Below are 17,382 nucleotides of genomic sequence, written 5' to 3' on the forward strand. Positions count from 1 at the left end.
GTATCTGTGCCCCCCACAAACCCCGTAAACCCCCAGGGAACACTGCATCCTGGATGTAGGTATCTGTGTCCCCACTAAACCCCTAATCCCCCCAGGAATGTCTACAGCCTGGATATAAGTATCTGGGCCCAGCCCCAAACCCACTAATCCCCTCGGGACCCATCCAGCCTTGGCGTAGGTATCTCTGCACCCCACGAATCCCCTAAGATCACCTGAGACCCCTAAAGCCTGGAGGCTGGTATCTGTACACCTCAGAAACCCCCTAAACCCCAAGGGATGCCTCCAGCCTAGACGTAGTTATCTGTGCCGCCCACGAACCCCCTAAGCCCTCCCCAGGACCCCTACACCCTAGAGAGAGGTATCTGTGCCCCCCACGAACCCCCTAAATCCCTCCTGGACACCCCTGAAACCTGGAGAGAGGGCTGGGGGGGTCCACGAACCCCCTAATACCCCCCGGGACCCCTACAGGCTGGAGAGAGGGCTGGGGCCCCACCGAACCCCCTAAGCCTCCCTGGAAAACCTACAGCCTGGAGAGAGGGCTAGGGGGCCCCACCAAACCCCCTAACCACCTAACCCCCCTGGGACACCTACAGCCTGGAGACAGAGCTTGAGGGACCCCCAAAACCCCTTAAGCCCCCCCCCCGGGACCCCTACAGCCTGGAGAGAGGCCTGGGGGCCCCCCCCAGAATGCCCTAAGCCCCCCCGATCCCTACAGCCTGGAGAGGGCGCTGCCCCCCCCCGATGCCCGAAGCCCCACCTGGACCCCCTACAGCCTGGAGAGAGAGCTGGGGGACCACCCGGGACCCCTACAGCCTGGAGAGGGGGCTGGGAGCCCCCCCAGAACCCCCTCAGCCCCCTGGGACCCCTACAGCCAGGAGAGAGGACTGGGGAGTCCCCCAGAACCCCCTAAGCACCCCCAGGACACCTACAGCCTAGAGAGCGGGCTGGAGGCCCCCCCAGAACCCCATAATACCCCTAGGACCCCTACAGCTTGTTGAGAGGGCTGGGGGCCCCCCAAACTGCCTAACCCCCCCCTGGGACCCCAAGAGACTGGAGAGAGGGCTGGGGGGGGCTCCTAGAAACCCCTAAGATCCCTGGGACCCCTACAGCCTGGAGAGAGGCCTGGGGCCCCTCCGGAACCCCCTAAAGCCCCCCGGGACACTTGCAGCAGGGGAGAGAGTGCTGGGGGGCCCCTCCAAACCCCCTAAGCCCCATCGGGATGCCTACATTCTGGAAACAGGGATGGGAGGGCCCCTGAAACCACCTAAGCCCCAGTGACGGCTGCAGTGACACCGTGTGGCCACGAACGGTAATGCACAGACCATTTCGATCAGACAAACAGTGACACCGTATGGCCACGCCGGATAATGCACAGAGCATTTCCTGCATTGAGCTACAGTGACACTGTGTGGCCACGCAGGGTAATGCACAGACCATTTCTCTCAGAGGAACAGTGACACCATGTGGCCACCCAGAGTAATGCACAGAACAGTTCCTGCATGGAGCCACAGTGACACCGTGTAGCCACACAGGGTAATGCACAGAGCATTTCTCTCAGAGGAACAGTGACACCATGTGGCCATGCATGGTAATGCACAGAGCGTCTCTCTCAGAGGAACAGACACACCATGTGGCCATGCATGGTAAAGCAGAGAACAGTTCATGTGTGCAGCTACAGTGACACCATGGGGCCATGCAGGGTAACGCACAGAACAGATCCTGCATGGAGCAACAGTGACACCATGTGGCCACGCAGGGTAATGCACAGAAGAGATCATGCGTGCAGCTACAGTGACACCATGTGGCCACGCAGGGTAATGCACAGAGCATTTCTCTCAGAGGAACAGTGCCACCATGTGGCCACGCAGAGTAATGCACAGAACAGTTCCTGAATGAAGCTACAGTGACACCATGTGGCCACACAGAGTCATGCACAGAGCAGTTCCTGCGTGCAGCTACAGTGACACCATGTGGCCACACAGGGTAATGCACAGAGCATTTCTCTCAGAGGAACAGTGACACCGTGTGGCCACGCAGGGTAATGCACAGAACAGTTCCTGCATGGAGCAACAGTGACACCATGTGGCCACGCAGGGTAATGCACAGAGTATTTCTCTCAGAGGAACAGTGACACCATGTGGCGATGCAGGGTAATGCACAGAACAGTTCCTCCGTTCAGCTACAGTGACACCGTATGACCACGCAGGTTAATGCACAAAACAGATCCTGCATGGAGCAACAGTGACACCATGTGGCAACGCAGGGTAATGCACAGAGTATTTATCTCAGAGGAACACTGACACCATGTGGCCACGCAGTGTAATGCACAGAACAGTTCATGCATACAGCTACAGTGACACCATGTGGCCACGCAGGGTAATGCACAGAGAATTTCTCTCAGAGGAACAGTGACACCATGTGGCCACACAGGGTAATGCACAGAACAGTTCATGCGTGCAGCTACAGTGACACCATGGAGCCACGCTGGGTAATGAACAGTGTATTTCTCTCAACGGAACAGCGACACCGTGTGGCCACGCAGGGTAATGCACAGACCAGATCCTGCATGGAGCAACAGTGACACCATGTGGTCACGCAGGGTAATGCACAGAGCATTTCTCTCAGAGGAACAGTGACACCATGTGGCCACGCAGGGTAATGCACAGCGTATTTCTCTCAGAGAAACAGTGACATCATGTGGCAATGCAGGGTAATGCACAGAGCATTTATCTCAGAGGAACAGTGACACCGTGTGGCCAAGAAGGGTAAATCATAGAACAGTTCCTGCGTGCAGCAACAGTGACACCATGTGGCCACGCATGGTAAGGCACAGAGTATTTCTCTCAGAGGAACAGTGACATCGTGTGGCCATGCATGGTAATGCACAGAACAGTTCCTGCGTGCAGCTACAGTGACACCATGTGACCACGCAGGGTAATGCACAGAACAGATCCTGCATGGAGCAACAGTGACACCATGTGGCTACGCACGGTAATGCACAGAGTATTTCTCTCAGTGTAACAGTGACATCGTGTGGCGATGCAGGGTAATGCACAGAACAGTTCCTCCGTTCAGCTACAGTGACACCGTGTGACCACGCAGGTTAATGCACAAAACAGATCCTGCATGGAGCAACAGTGACACCATGTGGCAACGCAGGGTAATGCACAGAGTATTTATCTCAGAGGAACACTGACACCATGTGGCCACGCAGTGTAATGCACAGAACAGTTCATGCATACAGCTACAGTGACACCATGTGGCCACGCAGGGTAATGCACAGAGAATTTCTCTCAGAGGAACAGTGACACCATGTGGCCACACAGGGTAATGCACAGAACAGTTCATGCGTGCAGCTACAGTGACACCATGGAGCCATGCTGGGTAATGAACAGTGTATTTCTCTCAACGGAACAGCGACACCATGTGGCCACGCAGGGTAATGCACAGAACAGATCCTCCGTGCAGCTACAGTGACACCGTGTGGCCACACAGGGTAATGCACAGAGCAGTTCCTGCGTGCAGCTACAGTGACTCCGTGTGACCACGCAGGGTCATGCACAGACCAGATCCTGCATGGAGCAACAGTGACACCATGTGGCCACGCAGGGTAATGCACAGAGTATTTCTCTCAGAGGAACACTGACATCATGTGGCCACGCAGGGTAATGCACAGAAGAGTTCATGCGTGCAGCTACAGTGACACCGTGTGGCCACGTAGGGTAATGCACAGAGCATTTCTCTCAGAGGAACAGTGACACCATGTGGCCACGCAGAGTAATGCACAGAGCATTTCTCTCAGAGGAACAGTGACACCATGTGGCCACGGAGGGTAATGCACAGAACATTTCTCTCAGAGGAACAGTGACACCGTCTGGCCACGAAGGGTAATGCACAGGAGAGTTCCTGAATGGAGCTACAGTGACACCATGTGGCCACACAGAGTCATGCACAGAGCAGTTCCTGCGTGCAGCTACAGTGACACCATGTTGCCACGCAGGGTAATGCACAGAGTATTTCTCTCAGAGGAACAGTGACACCATGTGGCCACGCAGGATAATGCACAGAAGAGTTCATGCGTGCAGGTACAGTGACACCATTTGGCCACGCAGGGTAATGCACGGAGCATTTCTCTCAGAGGAACAGTGACACCATGTGGCCATGCAGGGTAATGCACAGAGCATTTCTCTCAGAGGAACAGTGACACCATGTGGCCATACATGGTAATGCACAGAACAGTTCATGTGTGCAGCTACAGTGACACCATGGGGCCACGCAGGGTAATGCACAGAGCAGTTCCTGCATGGAGCAACAGTGACACCATGTGGCCACGCAGGGTAATGCACAGAATAGTTCCTGCGTGCAGCTACAGTGACACCGTGTGACCACAAAAGGTAATGCACAGAACAGATCCTGCATGCAGCTACAGTGACACGATGTGGCCACGTAGGGTAATGGCCACAGCATTTCTCTCAGAGGAACAGTGACACCATGTGGCCACACAGGGTAATGCACAGAACAGTTCATGCTTGCAGCTAAAGTGACAGCATGGGGCCACGACGGGTAATGGACAGAGCAGTTCCTACGTGCAGCTACAGTGACACCGTGTGGCCACACAGGGTAATGCACAGAACAGTTCCTGCATGGCGCAACAGTGACACCATGTGGCCACGACGGGTAATGCACAGAGCAGTTCCTACGTGCAGCTACAGTGACACCATGTGGCCACGCAGGGTAATGCACAGAACAGTTCCTGCATGTAGCTACAGTGACACCATGTGGCCACGCAGGGTAATGCACAGAACAGTTCCTGCATGGAGCAACAGTGACATCATGTGGCCACGACGGGTAATGCACAGAATAGTTCCTGCGTGCAGCTACAGTGACACCATGTGACCACGCAGGGTAATGCACAGAGCATTTCTCTCAGAGGAACAGTGACACCATGTGGCCAAGTAGGGTAATGCATAGAGCATTTCCTATACGGAGCAACATTGACACCATGTGGCCATGCAGGGTAATGCACAGAGCATTTCTCTCAGAGGAACAGTGACACCGTGTGGCCAAGTAGGGTAATGCATAGAGCATTTCCTATACGGAGCAACATTGACACCATGTGGCCATGCAGGGTAATGCACAGAACAGATCCTGCATAGAGCTACAGTGACATCGTGTGGCCACGTATGGTAATGCACAGAACAGTTCCTGCATGGAGCCACAGTGACACCGTGTGCCCACACAAGGGAATGGTGTCACTGTTCCTCTGAGAGACATGCTCTGTGCAATACCTTGCATGGCTACAGGGCGTCACTGTTGCTCCGTGAGAAATGGTCTGTGCATTACCCCACATGGCCACACGATCTCATTAGTTATTTCCCTCATGGAGCCACAGAGACACTAGGTCAGGGGTCAGCAACCTCCGGCAGCCGTGTGCCAAAGACGTCACGGGAGCTCATTTTCAATGGCATGCGGCTGCCTGCCGGGACTCCAGGGTCCCATTCAAAATCTTGCCAGCATGGCAAGCCGCAGGGTCCGCGCTCCCGGGCTGGAGCACCAGGCCGAGTGCAGCAAGCCGCCGGCCCCTCCCCCGGATCCCTGCCGCCACGCACGGAGTTCTGGGTCTGGGGCTGCGCGCTCCTGTGGGGCAGCGTTTGGCTCTGCAGGGAGGCAAAGACGCTCCCCACTCATCCAGAGCCCTGCCGCCATGCGCACAGCACTCTGAGGGGCGGGGCTGTGCGCTCCCACGGGGCAGCATAGGCTGGCTCTGCTTGGAGGCTCATTGTAAGGGGATCTGGGGCTGGGGGGCTTTGGTAAGGGGTGGGGGCAGTCAGGGAACAGGGAGCAGGGTTGGTTGGATAGGGGGTGGGATGCTGGGGGGGTGGCTAGGTGCAGGGGTCTCTGGAGGAAGCAGACAGGGAACATGGGGGTGGATGGGGCATGGGAATTCCAGGGTCTGTCAGGGGGTCGGGGCTGGATGGGGGGTCAGGGGACAGTTAGGGTGGGGGGGGGTCTCTGGAGGATGTGGTCAGGGGACAAGGAGCTGGGGGGGTTGGATGAGTCAGGAGTTTTGAGGGGGGCTGTCAGGAGGCAGGGGTGTGGAGGGGGTTGCGGCAGGCAGGGAGCAGGGGGGGGGTTGTACGGGTTGGGAGTGCTGGGGGTCCTGTCAGGGGTGGGGAGTGGTTGGATGGGGCATGGGAGTCCAGGGGTCTGTCTCGGGGTGTGGATAAGGGTTGGAGCAGTCAGGGGACAGGTAGGGGCTAGGCTCCTAGGGGGGCAGTCAGGGGACAAGAACAGGGAGGCTTAGATAGGGGATAGGGTTCTGGGGGGCAGAGGTCCCAGGAGGGGGTAGTCAGGGGACAAGGAGCGGAGGGGGTTGGAGGTTCTGAGGGGGGCAGTCACCCAGCCCTCTGCCCTGAGCCCTGTACCTCCCTCATACACACCCAGCCCTCTGTTGACTCCTTCACACACACCCCCGACCCCAGCCCTGACTTTGGCACCCCCACACATACCCAGCCCCCCCACCCTGACACCTGAACCCCCTCACATGGCCCCCAGTCCTCTGCCCTGAATCTTGCACCCCTGCACATCCCCACCCCCACCCAGAGCCCCAAACGGGCGCTCCTGCACCCCCACTCACATTCCCACCTGCACCCCTCACACCAAATGGGAGCTGCCCAGGTAAGTGCCCCCACACCCAGACCTCCTTCCCCAACCCTGAGCCCCCTCCCTCATTCTAGCTCCTGGGCCAGACCCTTCAGCCCCAGCCCTGTGCTCGGTCCACTCCCACCCTCAGCTCAGTGCAGAGAGAGCAAGAGAATGGGCCAGAATCAGAGGGCCCCGCGCAGCCTGCTGGCAGCCTAGTGGAACAGAACCCCAGACCAGCAGCGGGTGGAGTAGGCCAGCGGTGTAAGATCAACATTTTAATTTAATTTTAAATGAAGCTACTTAAACATTTTGAAAACCTTGTTTATTTTACAATACAACACTAATTATATAATATATAGACAGAAACTAAAGAGACCTTCTGAAAAACATTAAAATTTATTACTGGCACGCAAAACCTTAGAGTGAATAAATGAAGACTCAGCACACCACTTGTGAAAGGTTGCCGTCCCCGATATAGACAACACCACTATCTCACTCCAGTGTCTTCCCAAATGTTAATATTGCTTTTTTGATCTTTGAATCACAGCTATAGCAATAGACAAGACCTGAGCTAACATTTACCCTTCTATCTCTAACAATGCAGGCTGCATTTCAAACATCTATTCCTTTACAGATCTTCGTAACCAGTCTTGAAAGTTCGGCCATGGGTCAAGGTCAATTTGTGAGTTAATTAACTCTTGCTGGCCTCGTCACCTTACACTGAGATATTACATTACACGCAGATCACGACAAGGTCTCTGTAGCTTTGAGCTCCTTAGGACCTAGCCTTTAAAACGCTCTTTGCCACTGACCAATCCCTGTGAGAAGGGTGCAGGTCTCCCCTTTCTAGCTCCTCTTGGGCCGCTGGCACTTGCTGGGCAATGAGACCACGCTCTCCTGAGGGAACGGAGGTCTCTCCTTTACAGTGCTTTTCTCTCCGCCCCATTCGAACGCCCCTGGCTTAAGGACCTCCCAGTAAGGAAGGTTTGGGTCTCCTTTGTCAAGCAAATTAAACCACAGGTCACTTTGACACACCCGGCAAAATGACTGCCCTGTAACCAGGGTGTAAGGTCTTATCCCTCGCACGCTTAAACTAGGGGAGCCTTTTTGTGCCTGTGGCTGAGCGACACCCCACACCCTTGAGAAGGCTTGAGCTTCTGTTTCTCTTAGTGACAGGAAATTCCCCCACAATTATTTCTACTGGACTTTTTTGAGATTTGAAGTGAAATCTTACTTGTGACCTATCCAGGTCAGATGCAACATGGTGTGGCGAAGGGGCAGCTGTGGGGGATGGTGGAAGCCGTGGGAAAATTCGCCCCTTTTCTCAAAAAAGCCAAGAAATGGCCCAACCATGCAAATGTCACACCGTCTGGAAATGAACAGGTGAGGTGGGGGGCTCCTTTCACACCCTCACTTCCACCTCATCCTTCCTCAAGTCCTTTTGCCCTGCCCAATTTACACCGCTCAACCAACCACAACTTTGACCCTTTGTTTTCTTGTGCACAAGAAAGACACCGTTGCACTGATGAGTGTTCAACTGTAGACATTCAGACAGCTCCCTCAGCTGTGTCCAAATTCCAGGCCTTGTGTCTCTTTGGAGATAGACAGAGGCGATTCCTAGGGCTACGTCCGAAGGGATTGATGTGGCGGTCCTTTCTGAAATGTGTTGATGTTCAGGTGTTGTAATCACATGCGGTGGTATTCAGAGCCAGCACGTGGGTGCACCTAACCCTACTAACAGGACTGCGTCACAAGGAAGAGGGGTCTTTTCTGGTAAAGGTTAGGGAGCACAAAGTTATTTTCTTGGTGAGGTAGGAAGGTAAGTCCGGAAGGGTGTCGCTGAGAGATGGAGGATTGATCGGAAAGGAGACACTCAGCAGGATCCCTCCCTTACCTGTTCATTTCCAGATCTTTTCACATTGGGGACTTCCCGCCCCACCCACACCAAGTTTAAAGGAGGAGTATTTTACTAAAGAAAGGGCGACCGCCCTGTAATCAGGGTTCAGGCCCCTTTTCTCCTCTCTGCATTGGCCCTCTTAATAGCACCCAACATAGTCACTCTGCAGAGCAGATTCTGGCCCCTCCCCAGCCACAGAGCCCCGTACCCAAGGAGGAAGCACACGGCCTATGAAGGAAACTACAGCAAGTACAGATGAGGAACAGCCAGTTATGCAGAAACCCGAGGACTATTCATGTCTCCTTAGAAGGATGTCCAGGCTTCTCAGATCCACTTCTGCATATTCTCCTCCGGCGAGGGCTCCTGGACGATTCCTCTGCAAACTAATAAAGCCAAGCAAGGACCATCATTACACAGAGCTCTATGAATGTCCTCATCCCTGCCTCCCTCTCCCATTCCATCTATATCCGCCGGACTCAATGAACAGAGACTGAGTCAACATCCACAGACACTGCCTCACTCTAGCGCCCACTATCCTGCATGATTTTCATCCCCTCCTACTTGTTCATAGCTCCCGAGACCAAGCCTGTGGGGATGCACACCTAGCACTCCTGCCCCTGTTCTATGAAGGGAGACGGCACAAGGAGAGGCAAGGACAGAGACAGAGAGAGAAAGAGAGTGTTGGCCAACACACTAGAGAGGAGAGAGAGAAAAACACAGGAGAAAGGCAAGTAACTCACCATCTGGAGTCATCCTCCTGGAGCCAACCTTCTCCTGCGGAGGACACACTGCTTGTGAACAGAGCAATGACAAGCCCCTGAAAATGGGGACCTTGTCTCCCTTGTATCCCCAGCTAGTCAGGGAACTCTTCTGACAAACCAGCCCCAGCTAACAGGGTGTCTGTACCTGGAGTCAGATGGGCTGTTCACAGTACGCTCAGCAAAACAGACACTTACCTCACTGACAGTGGTATCTGCTTGGCTCCCAAATGAACAGCTCTTGCCTGGCATGAACAATGCTCACAGGCTTGCTGCTCTCACTCACTTTCCATTGCATGAGGGCAGTAGACTCTGACATGTGACTTATTTTTCCTTGGTACTAAACCCAGCAGAGGAGAGAAAAACAAACAAATTAGCATCTCCATCGGCAATGTCACGTAGTCTCTTCATCTCACATATCCCACGGCTCCGCCATCAAACCATCTCCTATTACTACTTTACATCTGCAACTAGAAGGGATCCACTGTAACTGCACCCAAAATAGTCACTTTGCTCAGGAGACTCTTGTCCCTTCCCCAGCCTTAATACCACAGTGTCCTGTACACAGCGAGGAAGCACAAGGCCTGTGAAGTAAACTACAGCGAGTACAGATAAGGAATTGAAAGCACCGACCACTTACTCACAGCCAGTTATGTGGAAGGCAGAAAGCTAAGGACTGTTAATCTGTGCTTAGAAGGATGTCCAGGCTGCCCAGGTCCGCATCTGCTAGTTTCTCCTCCTGCTGCTGCTCCCGAAGATTTCTCTGCAAGTGCAGGAAATAAGCCAAGCAAGAGCCATCGCTACACAAAATACAATTGATGCGTGAAATCTTGCCCTCATCCCTGCCTCCCTCTCCCATCCCATCCACATCAGCCCCACTAGAGCAGAGACTCAGTCAACACCCACAGTCACCGCTCCACTCTAGCGCCCACTGCCCTGCATCATTTCGGTCCCCTACTTGTTCATAGCTCACAAGACCTAGCCTGTGGGGATGCACACCTAACACACCTGCCCGTGTCCTACGAAGGGAGACAGCACAAGGAGAGGCAAGGACAGAGAAAAAGAGAGAGAGACAGACAGTGTGTGTTGGCCAACACATTAGAGGAGAGAGAGAGAAAAATGTGGGATGGAGTCAAGAAACTCAACAGCTGGAGTCATCCTCCTCGATCCAACCTTCTGCTGCGTAGGACACACTGTTTGTGGACAGAGAAAAGACCAGCCCCTGAAAATGGGGACCTTGTCTCCCTCGTAACCACAGCAGGTCAGGAATCTTTTCCTACAAACCGAGCCCCAGCTAATGACAAGTCTCAGCCTGGAGGCAGGTGGGCCGTTACCGGAGTCCTCCCCAAACCAGACACTTATCTCACTGATGGTGACGGCTGCTCCACTCCCAGATGGACGGCATCGCCATAGCCTGGCATCGACAACGCTTGTGGTCTCACGGCTCTTGGTGTTTTCCATCTCACAACGGGGGTGGGCTCTTACCCTTCACTTCTTCCTCCGTGGTACTAAGCACAACAGAAGAGGGAAAAACAGAAGTTATCATCGGAATCTGCAGTGTTGTGTAGGTGGTTGTTCTCCCATCTCCCATTACACCTTTATAGCTCCATGGAGTCATGAAGAATCCCCTAGCTACCACCTGAGCTGGAACAAGAGCTGTACCAGGGAAAGAATTGTGCCCAAGCCTGGATGGGGTCCAGTCTGAGGAAAAAACTTACTGAAGCATCTCTGAGGGTGAGATTATCTGTGTTCAGTTTGATTAGACATAGATTTGTGCTTTTTAATTCGCTTGGTGACTCACTTTGTTCTGTCTGTTACTATTTGGAACCACTTAAATCCTACTTTCCGTATTGATAAAATCACTTTTTACTTATTAATTAACCGAGAGTTAATCTGGGGGGGGGCAAACAGCTGTGCATCTCTCTCTATCAGTGTTACAGAGGATGAACTATTTATGAGTTTACTCCGTATAAGCTTTATGCAGGGTAAAACGGATTTATTTGTGTGTGTACACCATTGGGAGTTGGGCATCTGAGTGCTAAAGACAAGCACACTTCTGTGAGCTGTTTTCAGGTAAACCTGCAGCTTTGGGGCAAGTAATTCAGACCCTGGGTCTATGTTGGAGCAGATGGGAGTATCTGGCTCAGCAAGAGAGGGTGCTAGAGTCCTGAGCTAGCAGGGAAAGCAGGGGCAGAGGTAAGTTGGCACATCAGTTGGCAGCTCCCAGGGGGGTGTCTGTGATCCAACCCATCACAGGGGCCATCACTGCCCAAAGTTCTATTGGTGTGTGAGATGCCGCCCTCCCTCTCCCACCCACCGTACATCAGCCCCACTTGATGAACAGAGTCAGAGTCAACTTCTACAGTCACCCCACCACTACCAATGGAGGATCTAGTACCCATCATGCTTCTCTTCCCCCTCCCAATGCCCCAGTGGGATGCAGGCTCTCCAGCCCTAGACTGTGAGCATCCACCATTGCCCATGTTCTATGCAAGGAGACAAGGAGAGAGACAGAAAGAGAGCGCGCGCACATGTTGGCCAACTATGAGAGCAGAGATACATATACAGGAAGGAGGCAAACTCAGCACCTCTAGTCACCTTCCTGGCTCTCCACAAAGAGTTATTGCACTTTGGGAAGACTCCATAGCACCTGACAATTCCTTGAGAGGGCACAAAGGATTCCCCCAAGATTATCGTGCCCCTGTGAGATGCTGAGGTCTTTCCTCAGGGGCCCTCCCCATACTCACAAATTCTCTCCACTGACAAGAGTATTTGCAGCCCTCCCTCAATACTGAACTTCAGCAAGTTTCCATTTGCTCTTACTCTGCAGATCATTGTCCGGCTTCCATCCCTAGGGATGGGCTCCGGGTGGCTGTTCCTTCCTTGGTCTCTGCCACAGGTTGGCCGATCTCTCATCTGACCAATCTCAGTACGACTGAAAAGAGAGAGAGAGAGAACACTTGTAAGCTAGGTCACCACTTGTGCATGGAAGAACAACGGAGACACACGTCACTGGCTGCTGCTCCCTCCTTTATTCTTCTTCAGCTTACCCAGGGCCTAAAATACTCACCACTCCTAAGGAGCTACAGCCCTCCAGGAAAGGGACAATCCCAGACCACTGCCAGCCACAGGCAGAGCTGGACCTTCCCCAGGACCTTCCCCAGGACCCATCCCATGGATAGGAGAAGCATCTCTCTGCTCTCCACGAGGCACCTCACTCTGCAGATATTGGGTAGAGAAATATCATTTCACAAAAACACGCACCTGCTCCTCCAACATTACAAGAGCGCTCCTCGGCTCCACTGCAAAGTGAAACAGCTAGATTGTGCAGGTCCGCTTCCTGCAGATGCTCCGCTGCCCTCTGCAAGAACAGCAAACCACCTATGGAAGAGCCATCACTGCCAAAAACACTACAGGTGCACAAGACCTTCCAGTACCTGCCTCACTCTCACACCCACTTCCCTGCATTATTTTCGTCCTCTCCTACTTCGCCATGCTTCCCGAGACCTGGCCTCTGGGGATACACAGCTAACTCACCTGCCTGTGTGCAATGAAGTGAAACAGCAGAAAAAGAGGCAAGGACAGACTGACAGAGTGTGTTGGCCAACACTAGAGAAGAGAGAGAGAGAAACACGGGAGGAAGGCAAGCAACTCGCCACCTGGAACCTACCTTTTCTGCAGAGGACACATTGCTTGTCAGCAGAGAAATGAGCAGACCCTGAAAATGGGGACCCAGTCTCCCTCATAACCACAGCTAGTCATGAACATTTTGTTACAAAAACAGGCCCAACTAACAAGACGTCCCTACCTGGAGCCAGGTGGGCCGTGAGCAGAGCTCTCACCAGAACAGACACTTATCTCACTGACAGCAGTAGCTGCTCCGCTCCCAGATGCATGCCTAATGCTTGATTTTGACAATGCTCGTGGTCTCGTCACTCTCGCTCACTTTCCATCGCATGAGGACAGTAGACTCTGACCGTGACTTTTTTCTCCTTGGTACTAATCTCAGCAGAGGGAGAGAAACAAAAAAAATTAGCATCTCCAACTGCAATGTCACGTAGTCTCTTCATTTCACGTCTCCCGTATCCCAGCCCTCTGCCCTCAACCCATCTCCCTTTACTACTTTACAATTGCAACTGGAAGGCACCCATTGTAAAGGCACCCATAAAAACATAAGAATGGCCAAACTGGCTCAGACCAAAGATCCATCAAGCCCAGTATCCTGACCATTGCCAGGTGCCCCAGAGGGAATTAACCCAATGAGTAATGATCAAGTGATCTCTCTCCTGCCATCCATCTCCACCCTCTGACAAACAGAGGCTAGGCACATCATTCCTTACCCATCCTGGCTAATAGCCATTAATGGACGTAACCTCTACGAATTTATCCAGTTCTCTTTTAAACCCTGTTATAGTCCTGGCCTTCACAACCTCCTCAGGCAAGGAGTTCCACAGGTTGACTGTGCGCTACGTGAAGAAGAACTTCCTTGTATTTATTTTAAACCTGCTGCCCATTACATTCATTTGGTGGCCCCTAGTTCTTATATTATAGGAAGTAAACTTATTTTTCCTTATTCACTTTTTCCACACCTCTCGTGATTTTATATACCTCTATCATATGCCCCCTTAATCTCCTCTTTTCCAAACTGCAAAGTCCTAACCTCTTTAATCTCTCCTCATATGGGATCCATTCTGAACCGCTAATCATTTTAGTTGCCCTTCTCTGAACCTTTTCTAATGCCAGTATATCTTTTTTGAGATGAGGAGACCGCATCTGTACCCAGTATTCAAGATGTGGGAGTACCATGGATTTATATAAGGACAGTAAGATATTCTCTGCCTTATTCTCTATTCCTCTTTTAATGATTCCAAACATCCTGTTTGCTTTTTTGACTGCCGCTGCACACTGCGTGGACATCTTCGGAAAACTATCCACGATGACCCTAAGATCTCTTTCCTGATTAGTTGTAGCTAAATTAGCCCCCATCATATTGTATGTATAGTTGGGGTTGTTTTTTCCAATGTGCATTACTTCACATTTATCCACATGAAATTTCATTTGCCATTGTGTTGCCCAATCACTTAGTTAAATCCAATGAACACTGAAGAACTTCAAAAAGTTCCCATAAACTATCTTGAGCAGTTTAGTATCATCTGCAATCTTTGCCACCTCACCTTTCTCCAGATTATTTATGAATAAATTGAATAGGATCGGTCCTAGCATTGACCCTTGGGGAACACAACTAGTTACCCCTCTCCATTCTGAAAATTTACCATTAATTCCTATCCTTTGTTCCCTGTCTTTTAAGCATATCTCAGTCCATGAAAGGATCTTCACTCTTTTCCAATGATAACTTTATTTACATAAGAATCTATCAAAGGCTTTCTGGAAATCTAAGTACACTTGGTCCCAAAATAGTCACTTTGTTCAGGATATTCTTGTCCCTTCCCCAGCCTTAATCCCAGAGTCTCGTAACAAACGAGGAAGCACACGGCCTGTGAAGAAAACTACAGCGAGTAGAGGTGAGAAATTGAAAGCGCTCACCTCTTACTCACAGGCAGTTATGCAAAAGGCAGAAAGCTGAGGACTGTTCATGTCTCCTTAGAAGGATGTCCAGGCTGCTCAGATCCACTTCTGCCAGTTTCTCCTTGGGCTGGGGCTCCTGGACAATTCCTCTGCAAGCGCAGCTGCAAAAGCCAAGCATGAGCCATAACTACACACAGCTCTATTGGTGCTTGAAATCTTGGCCTCATCCCTGCCTCCCTCTTCCATCCCATCTACATCGGCCCCACTCGACGAACAGAGACCGAGTTAACACCAACAGTCACCACTCCACTTTAGCGCCTACTGCCCAACATGGTTTTCGTCCCCTCCTACTCCTCCACGGCTTCCAAGACCTAACCTGTGGGGATGCACACCTAGCACACCTGCCCATGTCCTAAGAAGGGAGACAGCATAAGGAAAGGTAAGAATAGAGAGAGGGTGTGTGTTGGCCAACGTACTAGAGAGAGAGAGAGTCAGAGAGAGAGAAAAAAAACACAGGAGGAAGGCAAGCAACTCTCCACCTGCAGCCATTCTCCTGGATCTAACCTTCTGCTGCAGAGGACACACTGCTCCTGGCCAGAGAGCTGAGCAGCCCCTGGAAATGGGGACCTTGTCTCCCTCATAACTACTAGTCGGGAACCTTTTCTTACAAACCCAGCCCCAGCTAATGGAGCATCGCTACCAGAAGCAAGGGGGCCATGAGCAGAGCAATCACCAAAACAGACACTTATCATTGAGAGTAGCAGCTGTTCCACTCCCAGTTGGACGGCTTTTCCGTAGCATCAGTAGCTCTCGCGGTTCGATCACTTTTGCTCACTTTCCAAAGTATGAAGGGAGTAGACTCTGATGCCTGATTTTTTTTCCCTTGGTACTAAAGCCAGCACAAGGGAAAAAAATAAGTTACCATCTAAGCAGGCAACGTCGCTTTAGCTCTTCTTTTCACCTCTCCCACACGGCGGCGCTCCGCCAACACTCTTCAAATGACACCTTTAGCATTTCAGCCAAAAAGCAGCCCTTGCAACAGCACCCGACAGTCACTCTGAACAGCAGACTCTGGCCACTCCCCAGCCTTAATACCACAGAGTCCTGTACCCAACGAGGAAGCACACGGCCTGTGAACAATACTAGAGCAAGTAAAGATGAGGAATTAAAAGTATCAGTTTTAAACAAACAATTTAATACTGTAACCAGTAATGAGGATTGTGAAGCTTGGTTGAGGTGGTGCAGTCAGAGGGTGGGATATTTCCCAGGGAATGCCTTACTGCTAAATGATGAACTAGCACTCAGCTGAGCCCTCAAGGGTTAACGCATTGTTGTTAATGTAACCTCACACTCTACAAGGCAGCACGAATGGAGGGAGGGAGGGCAGACAGCATGGCAGAAAGAGACAGAGAGACACACCCTGTGTGTGGGGGGGGGAGAGAGAGCGAGAGATGCACATTGCCCCTTCAAGTGCGCTGACACCACTTTAAGGACATTGCCTTTTTAAGTAGGTCAGGAAGTTGAGACAGCAGCTGCGGGCAGCAGGCTCTCTCCACCCTGAGCCCTGTCCTGTCCCCACCCTGCTCTAGATGGAGAAGGGATAAGTGGGGGGCAGGAGTAGGGGGAGGGGGACACCCTGACATTAGCCCCCCTTTCCCCTCTCCCCTGCACAGCAAGCAGGAGGCTCCAGGGAGCAGCTCCAAGGCAGAGGGCAGGAGCAGCACATGGCAGTGGGGGGAGGAACTGCCAGCAATTGATAGCCTGCTGGGTGGCTGCCGCACAGGGAACTTAGGGGGGCAGGGAGCTGATGGGGGGCTGCTGGTCCACCCTGGTTCCAAGCCCCCACCAGCTAGCTGAAACGGGCTGCTCTTCCTGCAAGGACTGGATAAACCAGGCAGCTGCCAAGCAACGTTATAAGGGAGCATTGCGCAATGTTACACAAGCATGTTCCCTAACTGATCAGCAACGTAACAACGTTAACCGGGGCGACTTTAAGTGAGGAGTTCAGTGCTTTGAATACAGTATCGCTTACTCACAGCCAGTTATGCGCAAGGCAGAAAGCTGAGGACTGTTAATCTCTGCTTAGAAGAATGTCCAAGCTGCTCAGGTCCACATCTGCCACCTTCTCCTTCGGCTGCTGCTCCTCCATGATTCCTCTAGAAGCGCAGCTGCAAAAGCCAAGCATGAGACATCACTACATACAGCTGTATTGGTGCGTGAAATCCACTCAATGAATACAGACCGAGTAAACACCAAGTTACCGCTCCACTCTCGCACCCACTGTCCAGCATGATTTTCATCCCCTCCTACTTCTTCATGGCTCCCAAGACCTAGCCTGCGGGGATGCACAGCTAGCACCACTGCCTGTGTCCTATAAAGGGAAACAGAACAAGGAGAGGCAAGGACAGAGAGAGAGACACACACACAGGGAGAGAGTGTTGGCCAACACATTAGAAGAGAAAGAGAAAAAAAAACACAGGAGGAAGGCAAGAAACTGGAGTCATCCCCTTGGACTGAACCTACTGCTAGCAGGGCCGGCTCCAGAGGTTTTGCCGC

General features: G+C 52.2%; 3 long non-coding RNA genes across 8 annotated transcripts in view; all 3 read right to left on the bottom strand.

Moving 5' to 3' along the window:
* LOC120402083 overlaps positions 1-17,382 on the bottom strand; it is a 35,887-nt gene that overhangs the window by 10,392 nt on the left and 8,113 nt on the right. For 2 of the 5 annotated variants that reach the window (XR_005596962.1, XR_005596958.1), the window contains exon 7: positions 17,088-17,197. The exons of 1 other annotated variant lie outside the window; for it this stretch is intronic. This is a non-coding gene — a long non-coding RNA (uncharacterized LOC120402083). Of the gene's footprint in view, positions 1-16,946; positions 16,995-17,087; positions 17,198-17,382 lie in introns of those variants that run through there. 2 more of the 5 variants (XR_005596959.1, XR_005596961.1) reach the window with 2 other exon arrangements.
* On the bottom strand, positions 8,870-10,224 carry LOC120402084. 2 transcript variants are annotated; one of them, XR_005596964.1, is made up of 3 exons: positions 9,941-10,224; positions 9,499-9,640; positions 8,870-8,925 (listed from the first exon to the last, which is right to left on the bottom strand). It is a non-coding gene; the product is annotated as an uncharacterized LOC120402084 (long non-coding RNA). The 2 variants fall into 2 exon arrangements; XR_005596963.1 differs by lacking the exon at positions 8,870-8,925 and adding an exon at positions 9,283-9,316.
* On the bottom strand, positions 10,363-15,248 carry LOC120402082. The gene is made up of 4 exons (XR_005596957.1): positions 14,845-15,248; positions 12,565-13,299; positions 12,124-12,235; positions 10,363-10,808 (listed from the first exon to the last, which is right to left on the bottom strand). It is a non-coding gene; the product is annotated as an uncharacterized LOC120402082 (long non-coding RNA).

The sequence above is a fragment of the Mauremys reevesii genome, linkage group 3 (genome assembly GCF_016161935.1).
Source record: "Mauremys reevesii isolate NIE-2019 linkage group 3, ASM1616193v1, whole genome shotgun sequence".
Lineage (NCBI taxonomy): Eukaryota > Metazoa > Chordata > Testudines > Geoemydidae > Mauremys > Mauremys reevesii.